Below are 16702 nucleotides of genomic sequence, written 5' to 3' on the forward strand. Positions count from 1 at the left end.
CCACATTTATTTGGAATGGAAGGAAGCCACGTGTAAAATATAGCACATTAACCATCAATTCAGTAAGGAGGGAGGTGGTATGTCCTTTCCTATGAGGGGCGACTGAGGGGTTGAGTGGGGAGCAGGGTCGTCCTTCAATCAGAGGATCGGCGGTTCGACCCCCACCTCCGCCATCCCATGTCGATGGGCAAGACACTTAACCCAAAAATGTCTCCCGTAGCTGTTTTACGGTGTGTGACTATTAGTTAGTCCTGATGGGCAGGTGGAACCTTAGCTCCTCCCATCAGTGTATATGGTGTGAATGGGTGAATGATGTAATGTCGTGAGTGGTCGGAAGACTAGAAAAGAGGAATACAAGTCAAGGTCCGTTTACCATGATGTAACTCCAACATGCTAGCTCGCTAGCTTGATGTAAATTCTGAGAATAATGTGGTCCTATTTAAAGTTTTTTTTAAATCAGAAGTGTTTTTTCTAATATATTTGGGCAATACCAGTGCCAAAATATTCATGTTTCATGTCCTCTTTAAATTATAATAATAATTAAAGCTGCGAGCAGCGATGAACGGGTCCTCGCTCACCCGCGGTAGTCGGGGGCGCCGACCCGCTCGGCCGAGAACGCGGGGCCGCCGGTCGTACGTTTTAACGTTTGTCGCGTAACCCCGATATTGATACACATCATTGAGTATCATCTGCATAACAACGAAAGTTTATGCAGTGTTTCCTGATAATATTGCCCAAAGGAAGCATATATAAGGTAAATAAAATTGGTCCAAGCACAGAACCTTGTGGAACTCCGTGATTAACGTTGGTGGTCATTGAGGCTTCATCGTTTACAAATACAAATTGAGATCGATCTGATAAATAGGATTTAAACCAACTTAGTGTGGTACCTGAAATGCCAATCGACTGATCCAGTCTCTGTAATAAGATGTCATGATCAATGGTGTCGAATGCAGCACTAAGGTCTAATAATACCAGTACGGAGATGAGTCCTTTATCAGCACTAAGGTCTAACAAGACCAGTACAGAGATGAGTCCTTTATCAGCACTAAGGTCTAACAAGACCAGTACAGAGATGAGTCCTTTATCAACACTAAGGTCTAACAAGACCAGTACAGAGATGAGTCCTTTATCAACACTAAGGTCTAACAAGACCAGTACAGAGATGAGTCCTTTATCAGCACTAAGGTCTAACAAGACCAGTACGGAGATGAGTCCTTTATCAACACTAAGGTCTAACAAGACAAGTACAGAGGTGAGTCCTTTATCAACACTAAGGTCTAACAAGACCAGTACAGAGATGAGTCCTTTATCAACACTAAGGTCTAACAAGACCAGTACAGAGATGAGTCCTTTATCAACACTAAGGTCTAACAAGACCAGTACAGAGATGAGTCCTTTATCAACACTAAGGTCTAACAAGACCAGTACAGAGATGAGTCCTTTATCAGCACTAAGGTCTAACAAGACCAGTACGGAGATGAGTCCTTTATCAACACTAAGGTCTAACAAGACCAGTACAGAGATGAGTCCTTTATCAGCACTAAGGTCTAACAAGACCAGTACAGAGGTGAGTCATTTATCAGCACTAAGGTCTAACAAGACCACTACAGAGATGAGTCCTTTATCAGCACTAAGGTCTAACAAGACCAGTACAGAGATGAGTCCTTTATCAACACTAATGTCTAACAAGACCAGTACAGAGGTGAGTCCTTTATCAGCACTAAGGTCTAACAAGACCAGTACAGAGATGAGTCCTTTATCAACACTAATGTCTAACAAGACCAGTACAGAGGTGAGTCCTTTATCAGCACTAAGGTCTAACAAGACCAGTACAGAGGTGAGTCCTTTATCAGCACTAATGTCTAACAAGACCAGTACAGAGATGAGTCCTTTATCAACACTAATGTCTAACAAGACCAGTACAGAGGTGAGTCCTTTATCAGCACTAATGTCTAACAAGACCAGTACAGAGGTGAGTCCTTTATCAGCACTAAGGTCTAACAAGACCAGTACAGAGGTGAGTCCTTTATCAGCACTAAGGTCTAACAAACAAGTCCTTTATCTGATGCAATTAGGAGGTCATTTGTCAGCACCGACAGTCCTGATCTTTATCCCCCGAATACAACGAGCTGACGAGCTGCAGCTGTGGGACGAGCTGAGTGGCTTCAGGTGTGAGTTGGAGCTCACCTGGCTTGGCCCCGCCTCCAAGCTCGTAGCTCCCTGGCAGCGCTCTGAGGTACCGGGTGTCACCGTGTGACCGGGCTGAGGAGGGAGTCCGGCTGGCTGAGTCCTGACAATTCTGATGTAGGAAGTCACACAACTGATTTGCGACTACTTTCTCAAGGATCTTAGAGAGGAAGGGAAGGTTAGAGATCGGTCATCATCGGCCACGTGTCGGTGTGAATCCACTGTGGTTCGAGCCGGTTGAGTCAGACGTGCACTCGGGAGACAAGATCTCGAGCATACCGTGCACACTTTATTTTTTGGGGGGGCACGAGCCGCGAGGGGAGTTGAGACCGAGCATGTGCGGAGCGGGCGTCTGAGACGTGACTTCCCACATCTGAGGTGGTTGCTATGGAAACGATCCCACGAGTGCAGGAAACACTTGGTGCGGAGAGACAGAGCTGATGCAGAACACACCCTGGCCGGGGATTGTTACAGTCTTGTGTTTCATGCGGGGGTCAAGACAGCAAGCAATGCAACATTTGGCACAGTTACTTAATCTCTTAAATCATTCAGAAATGTATTCGCACAAACTGAACTCATAGGCAACAATCCACATTTTGTACAATAGCTAGGGTACAGCAAATGTGTTCGTGGCTCTTATTTTTAAGTAAATGCATCATGTGTTCACGGTTCAAAAGGACTTCCCCATTATAGCAGAATATTATTGAATATTTAATGAATGAACACATTAAGCTAATGTTGTGTTTGATCTTTTTCTCAACCAAGTCCAACTGATTTTGAGTTTCTATTTGCTGTCCATGGCCTGGAGGCCTCATCGTCCTGAGCTCATAAAACTCGAGGCACAAAATAACATCTGTTATTGGTCGAAAAGTGACGTATGATTTCCCGAGTAAAGAGAGGACATGGGCCTTGGTTGTTCTGCGTTGTCTTCATCGTGACTTCCTCCTCTGATGCATCCTCACTGTCTGCTTCCTGGACTCTCTCCACCTCACCATAGGGTCACATGTGCTGTCACAATTCATTGTGAGCAAAGGCCTCAGAAAAAAGCTTGCGAGACAACTTTATATTATTGAATCTGTGTTGTGATTGTTTGCGAGAAGGCCAACAGGTGTGGGATAAGTTCCCGTTGCCGTGGTAACCAAGAACAGGAGTCAGGTGTGTGTGTGTGTTAAATCCTGAATATTGCACCTTTTAAAACTGCCAGGAACTCGATATAGATAGACAGATAGATAGATAGATAGATAGATACTTTATTCATCACCAGGGGGAAATTGTATATATATATATATATATATATTTAATATAAACTCTAATGGGCCCCTAAAGACCTGTGTTAAAAGCTCTTTTTCATCATATCAGAGGCATGGCACACATGTTTATTTATTAAAGAGTTATATTCTCACATCCATCTGTTTTAATTCAATCTGAATGAACAAAATTGCCTAATGTTGCTGTTTCTTCGTGGTGCTTCTCTAAAACGGCCACTAGAGGGCGGCAGAGTAGCACTTTAAAAAATGACCCATCGTCTCAAGCTGCTCCTGAAGCAACATCAACAAGGACTCCCGTAATGACGTCACTCATGCCAACCACGAGCTCCCTGATTCTCAGCGGGCTGCGGCCACTTGTTGATGTATTTAATGAGCCTTGAGGACGTATTAAGCTCCACAACGTTCAGTGTTGGAGAGATTATTGTTTTTCATCTGCAGTTGTAAATGCAATGAAATCTGCTTTGACGATAGAAACCTCTACTCTGAGGCTTCAAGGCAGACAAACAGTTGCTCCAGGTGGGATTGTGTTCATGGGTTTACGAGAACACACACACACACACACACACACACACACACACACACACACACACACACACACACACACACACACACACACACACACACACACACACACACAGTATGTGAGCTCACCCTGGAGAAGACAAAGTTGCCATTCATGAAATGACAATTCTTCATTCAGTTAAAATCCATCAAAGTACAGCGTGTACATGCACACCGGTTTGCAGCGGATGGAAGGTGTATTGTTCCACTTGTTCTGCATCAGCTGTTCCATTGAGCATCAGTGACTCATTGATCGGCCATCAGTTTACTGTAGTAACAACCAATTGTATTCATTCAGTTCTCACTATGTCACTCTGCTGATAACGTTATGCCAAATCAGCGCTTGGTGCTACTTGTCCACCGACCCAGGCTCCTATTTATGTGTTGAACCACTTTGGTATTGTTGACCTCGCTGACATCTGATGTTCATGGGTTTACAGCTGCTTATCTCTAAATGTTGTACAGTACTTTTTTTCTATGATGCAGCTAACAGTTCCACTCCATTATCCAGTTTGGGTGAAGGCAGGGCACACCCTGCACAATATTTCACACCAACGGGCAATTTAGAGCATCCCATTAACCTAAGCTGCATGTCTGTGGACTGTGGGAGGAAGCCGGAGAACCCAGAGGGAACCCCACGCTGCGGAGAACGTGCAAACTCCACACAGTGCTCGCCACTTCACCAACGTGCAGTCATTTCAATGAGTGCTTCCCATGAATAAAAACAGCATGAAGTGAGATTGTTACACAGAAGCAGAGACTCACGCCATCGGTCGATCTTTCCATCAAACTTTATTTTTACTTTGTTCGTCCAAAGTTTCACAGATGAATGATGAGCCGAACATAAGATGGAGATAGTGTAGTCCTGGCAACGGGGACGCTGGCGAAACTTAACGCCGCTCCGTCTAGGACTGTTTTTATTTTTATTTTTTCTACCTTTTTTACAATTTAACGTTCATTTAAATTATTTGTAATTTTATTTCACAGTGTAGCCATTCTTCTGACTTAATTATTCTGCAAATCTTGGATTATTTTTTATTTTGTGGTTGCCGTTGGCTCCTGCTCTCCACTACTGCGATCTGGTCAACTGGCGTTGGCTGGCTGGCCGACGGTCTCTTGCTGGCTGGCCAATGGTCTCTTGCTGGCTAGCTGACGGTCTCTTGCTGGCTAGCCGACAGTCTCTTGCTCGCTAGCCAACGGTCTCTTGCTGGCTAGCCGACAGTCTCTTGCTGGCTGGCCAACGGTCTCTTGCTGGCTAGCCGACAGTCTCTTGCTGCCGGCGAGCCGGCCGACTCCCTGCTCCATGCTGTTGCTCTGAGGCTGGTCGCCTCTCAGCGGTCCTGGTGCTCCGGTGGTCCGGTCCGTGGTTTGCGATTGCATCCTCCCCGGCTGGCGTGGTTCTGCAGTGTTCCACCTCGCAGCTCCTCGGGCTCAACAGTTTCTCTGCTCCTCCGTTCGTCTCGGCCATCGGGGCGCTCGGACTCCTTCGTCGGCCCCGTTGCATCCACAGAACCTCCCGCGGAGGGTTTGTTTGCTCCTGGCCTGATCGCTCCACTCTTTCCATCCCCTCCCTCTGGTCGGCCGAGTGCATCGCTGCAGCTCGTCACCACAACAACAGTCTCCAAGAGCGAGATGGTGGCAACGAAATGAGGAACTATTACAGCTCCCCCAGCACCCTCTACTCTTCCTGCTGACTCCACTCCCCAAAACCAGACTGGTACACTCCAAGATGTCGTCCTTTTATGCAGTTCTTTGGTTCCCCTATTTTAGTTTGTCTGTTCTGCTTTATTTTGTATTTGTAATTTTCTATTCCTCTATTGTGTTAATTGCCTATATGGCATGGTCTCTTTTGCCTCATGTATTTTCTGAAATGTTTACTTATATTGATGTTATGTTTTTACCTTGCTTCTATGTAGAGCACTTTGTAAACCCCGTTTTTAAAGGTGCTATATAAATAAATGTATTATTATTATTGTATTATTATAGTTTGGACCGTGAAAAGAACAGAACACATCATTTCAGCAGCATGACAATCTGAGAACAAAACAAAATGATGACATTGAATTAAAATTAAATGGATAGCCATAATAACAGTAATCCTAGGAAAAACACTCAAATATAAAAGCAAGATCAAAATTTGAATCTATACATTAAAATTGTCATCTTGAATGCATTAAGATAACTGAATAAAATAACTAATTCATCTGAATATCCACTTCCAGCATCTCTCAGGTCCTCAGAGAGATAATAGCTAGATAAGACCATCACATTTTTTTTGACAACCATATTTCTTGCTAGCTGAGGACGGGCTTTGTTCTGGTCCTCAAGCTGGCTTCTGACGGGCTGGTCCTGGGGCTCGTCTTCATTTTGGGAACTGGCTGATGCTCAATCGCATCCTCTTCTTCAAAGTCACTGTCGGACTCAGAAATGTGATCCTCGCATTCTGAAACCTCTTCCTCTACATCATCATCATCATCATCATCATCATCATCATCATCAAAAGCTTCTCTCTCTCTCTCTCTCTCTCTCTCTTCCTAAATCAATTGCAAGGCCCTCTGAGCAGAGCATCTCTTGGCCATCTTGATCAGTTGTGACGAGGAACCACACGGACCAAAGCTGTATTTATTGTGTCCCCGCACCTCATTTGCAGCTGGGATGGAGTACGAGTAAATAAAGATCGGTTTGAGTAAGACAGAGGCTAAAATATGGGGACAGGTGACAGGTGTCAGGTGTCAGCGCTTGAATTCATCAACAATGTTGCAACCTTGTGCAGGAATGACAGGAGCATGAAAACAAAACACACGCACACACACACACACACACACACTCTGGCCCAGACAGGAGGACAGAGTGAAGGTATACTCAGGACCTACAATTTCAACACTCTTTTGAGCCCCGTGGACCCGAACATCCTGTATATAATATAAATGTGTAGGGGGGGGGGGGGGGGGGGGGGGGGGGAGTGTACAGTGTGTGGTTATTGAAACCGTGTTCTGATGTATGTTCTTGACAGAAAATGAGACAAGGTCAATGAGTCTAAAAAATTACAACGGCTCCCACAGACCCGAACACCACACAAGGGAGGAGCCTAATACTGTACACTACTGGAGGTGATTCCCCCTCATAGTGACCTGGTTGTAAGCCTAAGTTACCTTACGTGAACTTTGATATATGCGTTGCATCAGGTGCATCATCCACAAGCAAAAAAGCCGACAAATTAAACGCACCATTTGCAGAAACAGTAGCAACAACTGTTACAGCGAAGGCGGTCCAAGCCCTTTGCCCTCCAGGGGTCAAACACCTGACGACGACAGTGATTTAATTCCCTAAACGCCTGAGGCCAGAACATTAGTACAGAGCCGCGTACTCACAGAATAACATTTCCAGCACCATATTTGGCTCCTACAGTAAGTTTCAGACTACTGGGCAGCGCTCGGACCCTCTCTAGACCGACCGAGCCGCACCCCCCGAGGCCGGTCTCAGTCATTTCCTCTCTGTGGGCCAGGCGGTTCCTGTTTGGGTTCCTGTTTGGATTCCTGCAGGAACGGGTAACATTCGCCGTGGAAGACTTGTAGTTTTTTTTTTCGGAGCGTCGCGGTGGTGACACATTCTTTCCTTCTTCACACAGGCTGAAGAGGGCGAAGCCCCCCGTCAGAAGAGGCATACGAGTGGAAGATTTTAATGAGAAGTCAAACATCATGGAGGCAATCATATTTTCAAAACTATTCCTCTTCTCCGTAAAGCAGAAATGTGCTTCCTGGAAAAAAAAGATTATGTTTTCATGAGAGTCTTAAAGAAGACATTTGTATTGCCGGCTCCAGGTTATTAAATCCAGATCATTACTTTTTTATTTTTCCGTTTATAGTTGTTAGTAGGAAGGTCTCACAATGTGGCAGGAAGTTTGGAAGGAATAAACCTTTTGATACAAGTTGTATTTATATATAAAAAACATTTAAGCTTAACATATTTATCATTATCATTTCACTGGTGTTCCACCCACTGACTTTATATAACAGCTTGCTTTAGTCTGATAATAAGCAGTACAGTCATTTTTCTACCAGAGAAACAGCTTTCATCCAGTCTCAAAGTCAGTGATCCAGAGAATTCAGAATGTTTAACGTCTTCCTCGATTCATTTCTTAGAAAACAGCCTAAACGGCGGGAAATAAAGTCCGAACTCAGTCCCTTTCTTTTCATAATGACTTGCTTTGTATCTCCACCCCCAAACTGTTATCAGTCATCACATTCCGCATTTCCTTTGAAAAGTCTTTGCCAGTTTGAGATGTGTGACCTTGAGGGTCCAGTGCTGAAGGTCCAGTGCTCAGTGTGCGCGCATAGCTTCACATCTATGCAGCCAATAATTGGCTAATTGGGTACTTTGTATTGCGCTTTTTCAAATTTTTTTGTTGCACTTAAAGCGCTCCAATATACATATTGACACAACAAAAATATATATAGTAGTGAAAAGATTTTGCTGCAATTTTTCCATTAACACCTGCTGGGTATAATTGTATATACATTTAAATTTATAATTGGTCAATCTGGAAGCAGGATGGGCCGTCCCATGCCATGGGCGGCTGGAGTCAACAGGTTTGTACTAAGAGGAGAAAGTCAGCCATGATGTTTCCTGCTGTGGTCTTGACTCCCTCTGCCTCTTAGTCTTTATTTCCCGTGCCATGGTGTAGAATAATATACTGTAAACGCCTCCTCTGTGACCTGTAAGAGTTCAAAGAATCTCGAGCTACCTTGTGCTTGGAAGAAGAAGCTCCGAAGCCAGAGATATATAATAATCATTATTTAATCATAACAAACAAGAGTCATCAGTATACATACATGGTCCAGGCCCGGACGCGCTCACATGGCTTCGCTTCCACAGTCTCCTGACGTAGCCAACAGGTTCTGTCTGGCGTCACCACGTAAGAGACCAAATTCACGTCTCACAATTAGTTTTATTCGCAGTCCATTCGCTGAGCTAAGCTCCCATTGGTTAGTGGAGGTATTCATGCAAATACCTTTCAGAGACACAGCATGCTGCTGACCAGAGAATAAGACATGAGGTTCACACCTGAAGGTTAGTTCCATTGGTTAGTGGAGGTATTCATGTAAATACCTTTCAGAGACACAGCATGCTGCTGACCAGAGAATAAGACATGAGGTTCACACCTGAAGGTTAGTTCCATTGGTTAGTGGAGGTATTCATGCAAATACCTTTCAGAGACACAGCATGCTACTGACCAGAGAATAAGACATGAGGTTCACACCTGAAGGTTAGTCCCATTGGTTAGTGGAGGTATTCATGTAAATACCTTTCAGAGACCAGAGAATAAGACATAAGGTTCACACCTGAAGGTTAGTTCCATTGGCCACTTCAAAGAATGCCTCAAATCGATAAGCTAGCGGGGTCAAAGCTCACACTTCCGGTCAAGGACAGGAAGTTCCCCTTCAGAATAAAACCCTATTATCCTGCCTTCAGAATAAAAGCAACATCTCAGGTTTCAATCGGCATCCCTTTAACTATTGTCTAAACAATAAAACATCCATTCATTCTCATGCATCATACAATTAATCATTACATTTGTCATTAACAAACAGAATAATAAAACAGTGATCCTCTCTTATGCTTCATAATACATTCCTCAGAATATTCCTCAAATTAATTATCATAACTTTCATTATGTATTAATTTAAAACATAACCTCTCTTATCTACATGTGCAAGTGTATATAAAATCCACTACAACTCAACAGACCTCAGATCTTTCTATAGCTCATGAGCGAGGCCCGGCTGGGACAGTTTTGACCTTGCATAGACGAGCCAGGAAAGGGGTGGGGTGGGGGGGTAGGTGAGGAATGTTTGGCGTCGCTCTCTTTATAGGCCCGTCTGCACCTTCAGTCCGTGACTGCACATGCTCGCGTCGTTTAAATAAGAAGAGTCTCCTGTCGGTGTGACAAAGTGGCTTCTTGCGCTGGACCCCGTTTTACCCCGTGATGGTTGTTTCGTGCCTTTCTTTCCTCCCTCGCCTCTGGCTCCTCATTTGTTAGACGGGATGCTTTCCACCAGAGATGAGTTACGGATGCTTGGTCATTGGGGAAAGGCAACAGCTGAGTCTGCACGCTCCAAAATGGGACTCTATTCAAAAGCTATAAACCGAACAGCACATGTCCACAAGCTCTTTGGCACCATAGGTTTTTATTCTAACCAGTGGCTCATATGCTCTGATTTTGTACCGGATGCCAATATGCCCATAATCACTCGATACATGTCCGTTGATAACCTTTATAGTTCACTGTAATTCTGAAGTGTTAATTTGGTTTTGAGATGAAGGCGTCGCCCCGTCAGTTCCAGATAGTATCACGCGCTCGTGAAATGTCGCCAAGGAGCGCAAAAGCAAAGCTTTTTTCCCCGCAAGGGACAGTATTGCATGTATTATAATGTCAACCATCATTCTTTACATGCAGTGATTACGGTTCATTGTGTTTCTTTCCTAATCAGGTTGCCAATTTCCCGTCATTGGCAGTTGAGGGCTTGAATGGTCTCGTTCAGAGTGCGCCGCACGCCCCACATGCCACACCTCTCTCGCTCTCTTCACAAGATCTCTAAATATAGAATGTGACATATTCAGCCCACAACTGTTTGATTGCCCCATATATCTCCGGGAGCAGATGTTTGAGATGCCAGTCCACGGAGATGCCTCACCCCGCCTTCCGGCTTATGCTCGCATTCCTTTAATCGCGGCTTTCGATGACTCACTTTGGGTCGAGGAGGGTCGACCTGTAAAAACTCTCGACAGAGGCCACATAGAATGTGGTCTATTACCATATGTCATTAATATGAGTTTTAATGTTTTAATTTGTGTGGTTCTAATTATGCCATTTTTCCCCAGGTTAATTTTGTGCTTTATTTCCTCTGTCAAAAAAAGTCCCTTAATTGTAGGTATCTGAAGTGGTCCTGGTTGTTTAATGAATATTTATCTTTCAGCTCATGGAAACTCACAACACTTCCATCTTTAGTAACTGTGCATATTGCTGTTATTCCATATGGAATCCATTGTTTAAACCTATGGGTGCCTTCGGGATTTATTGGTTTTCAATCTACCCATAGCTTTCTCTATTTCTAATTTTGTAATGGGTAAAGTCAAGAGGTCATTCTGGTCTTTTCCAATTACTGGTAGGTCCAGTGTCTCTAACAAAATATCCAATTTGTTCCTTACCGGCCGGAGGTTGGCTATACACATTTAAATAATAGTTCCTGAAAATGTTTTCAATGTCATTGGGTTCATAGGCTATTTTGATTAGTAGCTGTATCCCTTATCTTATGGATTGTCCTGTCAGCCTGTTGTTTTTGCAGTCTTTTAGCAGTAGTTTATTTGCTTTTGGTCCAACCTCATAGTACGTTTGTTGAAGAAATCTAGTTTTCTTTTCTATCTGTGTATTTAGTAGTTTATCTATTGTGATGTCATGAGAGGAAGTGTCATCAATGGGAGATACATCCCCTTCCAGTGGTTGCAGGAGAGACCTTCAACTCATCATGGCAGCTGGGTAATGAACTACAATTCCCAGTCAGCAGGGCAGGCGGAGCCAAGGCTGCTGCCCAGCTGGAAGAGAGCGGGCTGATTACCCGGAAGGGGCTGACATGAGGGAGAACAAAGGAGAGGAGCCGAGGAGATGAAAGAGTGGTTTTATGTTACGTTAAAGACAATGAACCAGAAGAAAACTGACTTTTCTAACTACGGTTTTTCTGCCGGAGTTAAGTTTATCCTTTTTCTAAATACATCATTTTGAGTTAGAAACCACTGCTTGTCATCCTGTTTTGTGCACCCACGCCTCATGAGCCGATCCCGACCTCTCAAGACATCACACTATGTTGTCTCTAATTTCTTTAATTGTTGGTAACGGTGTCGAATCACGGGTATTTTTATGTTGTCGTTCGAGTTCAAGCAATTTTTCCTTTTCCTTCTTATATATTTCTTCTTTAGGTCTCTTAATAGCTGCTGTCTTAGGAATAAGTTTCCCTCTCATAACTGCTTTAAGAGCGTCCCACAAGATCGTCGTTTTATTTATGAAAGAATAATCAATTCTAGTATAACTTTTGTGAGGTACCGAGTAGTGTGTATAGTCCCTTTTGTTGGGATGTAGCTCTCTCCAACTATACCAAATTCTTTGAATAAGGTATTAATTGTTTTTGTGACATGATTAGGGTTTTTCTTATGGTTTGTTGTGTCTAGACTACTATTCATAACAATGTTAAAGTCACCTCCACACATTAGTATTCCCTCTGTTTCAAGGAAAATTATATCAAATAGAGTTTTAAAGAAGGACTTTTCACTGTTAGGTGGGGCGTACACATTTACCAGTCACTATTTCGTTTTCCAACTTTACTTTAACAATGATATATCTGCCTTCTTTATCGCTGATTTCTTCAATATATTCAAATTTCACTGAGTTAGATATAAGAATGGTCACAACCCTGGTGAAGTGAACTATAAAATGTATTAATGTAACCAAACCTCTTAAGCTTCTCATGTTCCTGTCTAGACAAGTGTGTCTCCTGTAGATATATAATCTGAGCCTTATCCTTCCTTAATTTTGTCATTATTTTCCGACGTTTAACAGGGTTATTGAAACCGTTTACATTCAACGACAGTATCTGGATATTGTTATCTATCATTTTGTGTTTCTAAGGTTGAGTTGCAATCCGTACCCAAACATGAACCAAAAAACATTAATTGAACCTAAAACAAGGACACGCTTATTTCACTATGTGACGAACACAATTTGATTTAAATGACATGTACATGATGTTGTCTACACTTGTTATAGAGCTTTTGCATTTATGTGTATTTGCATCAAAAGGAATGTAAACCCTCCTCCTATGAATCGCCACCTTAACGTGGTGGAGGAGTTTGAGTGGCTCAGTGATCCTGGGAGCTATGTTGTCCGGGGCATCATCCGGGGCCCTTGGTAGGGTCTCCCAAGGCAGGGTCTCCCAAGGCAAGACAGGTCTCGGGGGAGAGCCCAGACTAAGAGCGGTTCAATAAACCTTGATGATAAGCAGCCCATGGACTGAAGCTACCTTGCCCGGACAAGGGAAACCGGGGCACCCTCCCGGAGCCAGACCCAGGAGGGGAGCTCGTTGGCGAGCGTCTGGTGGCCGGGCTTTCTCCCATGGGGCCCGGTCGGGCTCAGCCCGAAAAAAAATCATGGAGCAGCAGTCACCCTGTGGACCCACCACCCGCAGGGAGAATTATCGGGGTCGGGTGCTATGTAGACCGGGCGGCGGGCTAGGCGGGAGACCTGGGCGGGCCGATCGCTGGCGGCATAGACTAGCTCTAGGGACGTGGAACGTCACCTCACTAGCGGGGAAAGAGCCAGAGCTGGTACAGGAGGTGGAGCGGTACCAGCTAGATATAGTTGGGCTCACCTCCACGCACAGCATGGGCACTGGAACCAAGCTCCTGGAGAAGGGTTGGACTTTGTCTTTTTCTGGAGTTGCCCAGGGTGAGAGGCGCCGGGCGGGAGTGGGGATACTCACGAGCCCCCGGCTGAGCGCCGCTGTGTTGGAGTTTTCTCCGGGGAATGAGAGGGTCGCCTCCCTGCGCCTACGGGTTGCGGGGAGTAAGTAAGTATCCGGCCTTCTTGGAGTCGGTGGGAGGGGTCCTGGAAAGGGCGCCGCCTGCCGACTCCATAGTTCTCCTGGGAGACTTCAACGCTCACGTGGACAATGACAGAGAAACCTGGCGGGGCGTGATTGGGAGAAACGGCTTGCCCGATCTGAACCCGAATGGTGTTTTGTTGTTGGACTTCTGTGCTGGCCACAGTTTGTCCATAACGAACACCATGTTCGAACATAAGGTGGCTCATAAGTGTACCTGGTACCAGAACACCTTAGGCCGGAGATCAATGATTGACTTTGTAATCGTATCATCTGATCTGCGGCCGTATGTCTTGGACACTCTGGTGAAGAGAGGAGCAGAGCTGTCAACAGATCACCACCTGGTGGTGAGTTAGATCAGATGGCGGGGGACTCGGCTAGAAAGACCTGGCAAGCCCAAACGTGTAGTGAGGGTGAACTGGGAACGTCTGGCAGAGGTTCCTGTCTGGGAGGTCTTCAACTCCCACCTCCGGAAGAACTTCTCACAAATCCCGAGGGAGGCTGGGGACATGGAATCCGAGTGGACCTTGTTCAAAGCCTCTATTGTGGATGCGGCTGCTCGGGGCTGTGGCCGGAAGGTCATCGGTGCCTGTCGTGGCGGCAACCCGAGAACCCGGTGGTGGACACCGGGGGTGAGGGAAGCCGTCAAACTGAAGAAGGAGGCCTTTCGGGCCTGGCTGGCCCAGGGGTCTCCTGAAGCAGCTGACGGGTACCGGCGGGCCAGAAGGGCTGCAGCGGTGATGGTCGCGGAGGCTAAAACTCGGGCATGGGAGGAGTTTGGGGAGGCCATGGAGAAGGACTTTCGGTTGGCCTCAAGGAAGTTCTGGCAAACCATCCGACGGCTCAGGAAGGGAAAGCAGGGTCTACCCCAGGCTGTTCTCAGCAGGGGGGGGAACTGCTGACCCGGACTGGGGACATCGTCGGGCGGTGGAAAGAGCACTTTGAGGAACTCCTAAACCCGGCCAACATGTCCCCCGGAGAGGGGGCAGCGCCGGAAGACTTTGGGGTGGTTTCACCCATATCCCTGGCAGAGGTCGCTAAGGTAGTCAAAAAGCTCCTTGGTGGCAAGGCGCCAGGGGTGAATGAGATCCGCCCTGAGATGCTGAAAGCGCTGGACATTGTTGGGCTGTCTTGGTTGATACGCCTTTTCAGTGTCGCATGGGGGTCGGGAACAGTGCCCATGGACTGGCAGACCATGGGGTGGTGGTTCCCATCTTCAAGAAGGGGGACCGGAGAGTGTGCTCGAACTATCGTGGTATCACACTGCTCAGCCTCCCGGGAAAAGCTTATGCCAGGGTGCTGGAGAGGAGGCTCCGACCGGTTGTCGAACCTCGGATTCAAGACGAACAGTGCGGATTCCGTCCCGGTCGTGGAACAGTGGACCAGCTCTTTACCCTCGCAAGATTACTGGAGGGGTCCTGGGAGTTTGCCCAACCAGTTTACATGTGCTTTGTAGACCTGGAGAAGGCTTTCGACCAGGTCCCTCGGGGGTTTTTGTGGGGGGTGCTGCGGGAGTATGGGGTGCCGGACCCGTTGGCACGGGCCATCCGGTCTCTGTACGCCTGCAGTAGGAGCTGTGTTCGTCTCCTCGGTAGTAAGTCAGACACGTTCCCGGTGGGTGTTGGCCTCCGCCAGGGCTGCCCTTTATCACCGGTCCTGTTCGTGACCTTCATGGACAGGATATCTAGGCGCAGCCAGGGGGCGGAGAGGATCCGGTTTGGGAGTCTCGGGATCGCCTCTCTGCTGTTTGCGGATGATGTGGTCCTGTTTGCCTCCTCGGACCGTGACCTCCAGCATTCACTGGGGCGTTTTGCAGCCGAGTGCGAAGCGGCAGGGATGAGAGTTAGCACCTCCAAATCTGAGGCCATGGTGCTCTGCCGGAAACCGGCGGATTGCTCCCCCCAGGTGGGGGCAAACTGCCTACCCCAAGCGAAGGAGTTCAAGTATCTCGGGGTCTTGTTCACGAGTGAGGGTAAGGTGGAGCGGGAGATCGATAGGCGGATCGGTGCGGCTGCAGCAGTAAAACAGGCGCTGTACCGGTCCGTCTTAGTGAAGAGGGAGCTGAGCCGGAAGGCAAAGCTCTCCATTTACTGGTCGGTCTACGTTCCAACCCTCACCTATGGTCACGAACTCTGGGTCGTGACCGAAAGAACGAGATCTCGGATACAAGCGGCCGAAATGAGCTTCCTCCGTAGGGTGGCCGGGCTCAGCCTTAGAGATAGGGTAAGGAGCTCGGACATCAGGGGGGAACTTGGAGTCGAGTCGCTGCTCCTTCGTGTCGAAAGGAGTCAGCTGAGGTGGTTCGGGCATCTAGTCAGAATGCCTCCTGGACGCCTCCCATTAGAGGTTTTCCGGGGACGTCCAACTGGTAGGAGGCTCCGGGGAAGACCGAGGACACGCTGGAGGGATTATATCTCCCGGCTGGCCTTGGAACGCCTCGGGATCCCCCAGAATGAGCTGGAAAGTGTTGCAGGTGAGAGGGAAGCCTGGGTCGGCCTGCTGAACCTGCTGCCACCGCGACCCGACCCCGGATAAGCGGGTGATAATGGATGGATGGATGGATATATAATATAATATATATAATATTATAAATATTAATATTAATATAATATAATATAATATAAATATAAATATTATATTATATATATAATATTATATAATATTGATATAATATTATATATATAATATAATATTATATTATACATACAGTACATACATATTATATTATACATACAGTACATACATACATACATACATACATACACACACGAATACATACATACACACATACACACATAGATACATACATACACACATACATACATACACACATACATACATACATACATAGATACATACATACACACATAGATACATACATACACACACACATACATACATACATACACACATAGATACATACATACATACACACATAGATACATACACACATACACACATACAGATACATACATACACACATAGATACATACATACATACACACATACACACACACATACATACATACACAC

This window comes from Cyclopterus lumpus, chromosome 3, assembly GCF_009769545.1.
Source record: "Cyclopterus lumpus isolate fCycLum1 chromosome 3, fCycLum1.pri, whole genome shotgun sequence".
NCBI classification, from domain to species: Eukaryota; Metazoa; Chordata; class Actinopteri; order Perciformes; family Cyclopteridae; genus Cyclopterus; species Cyclopterus lumpus.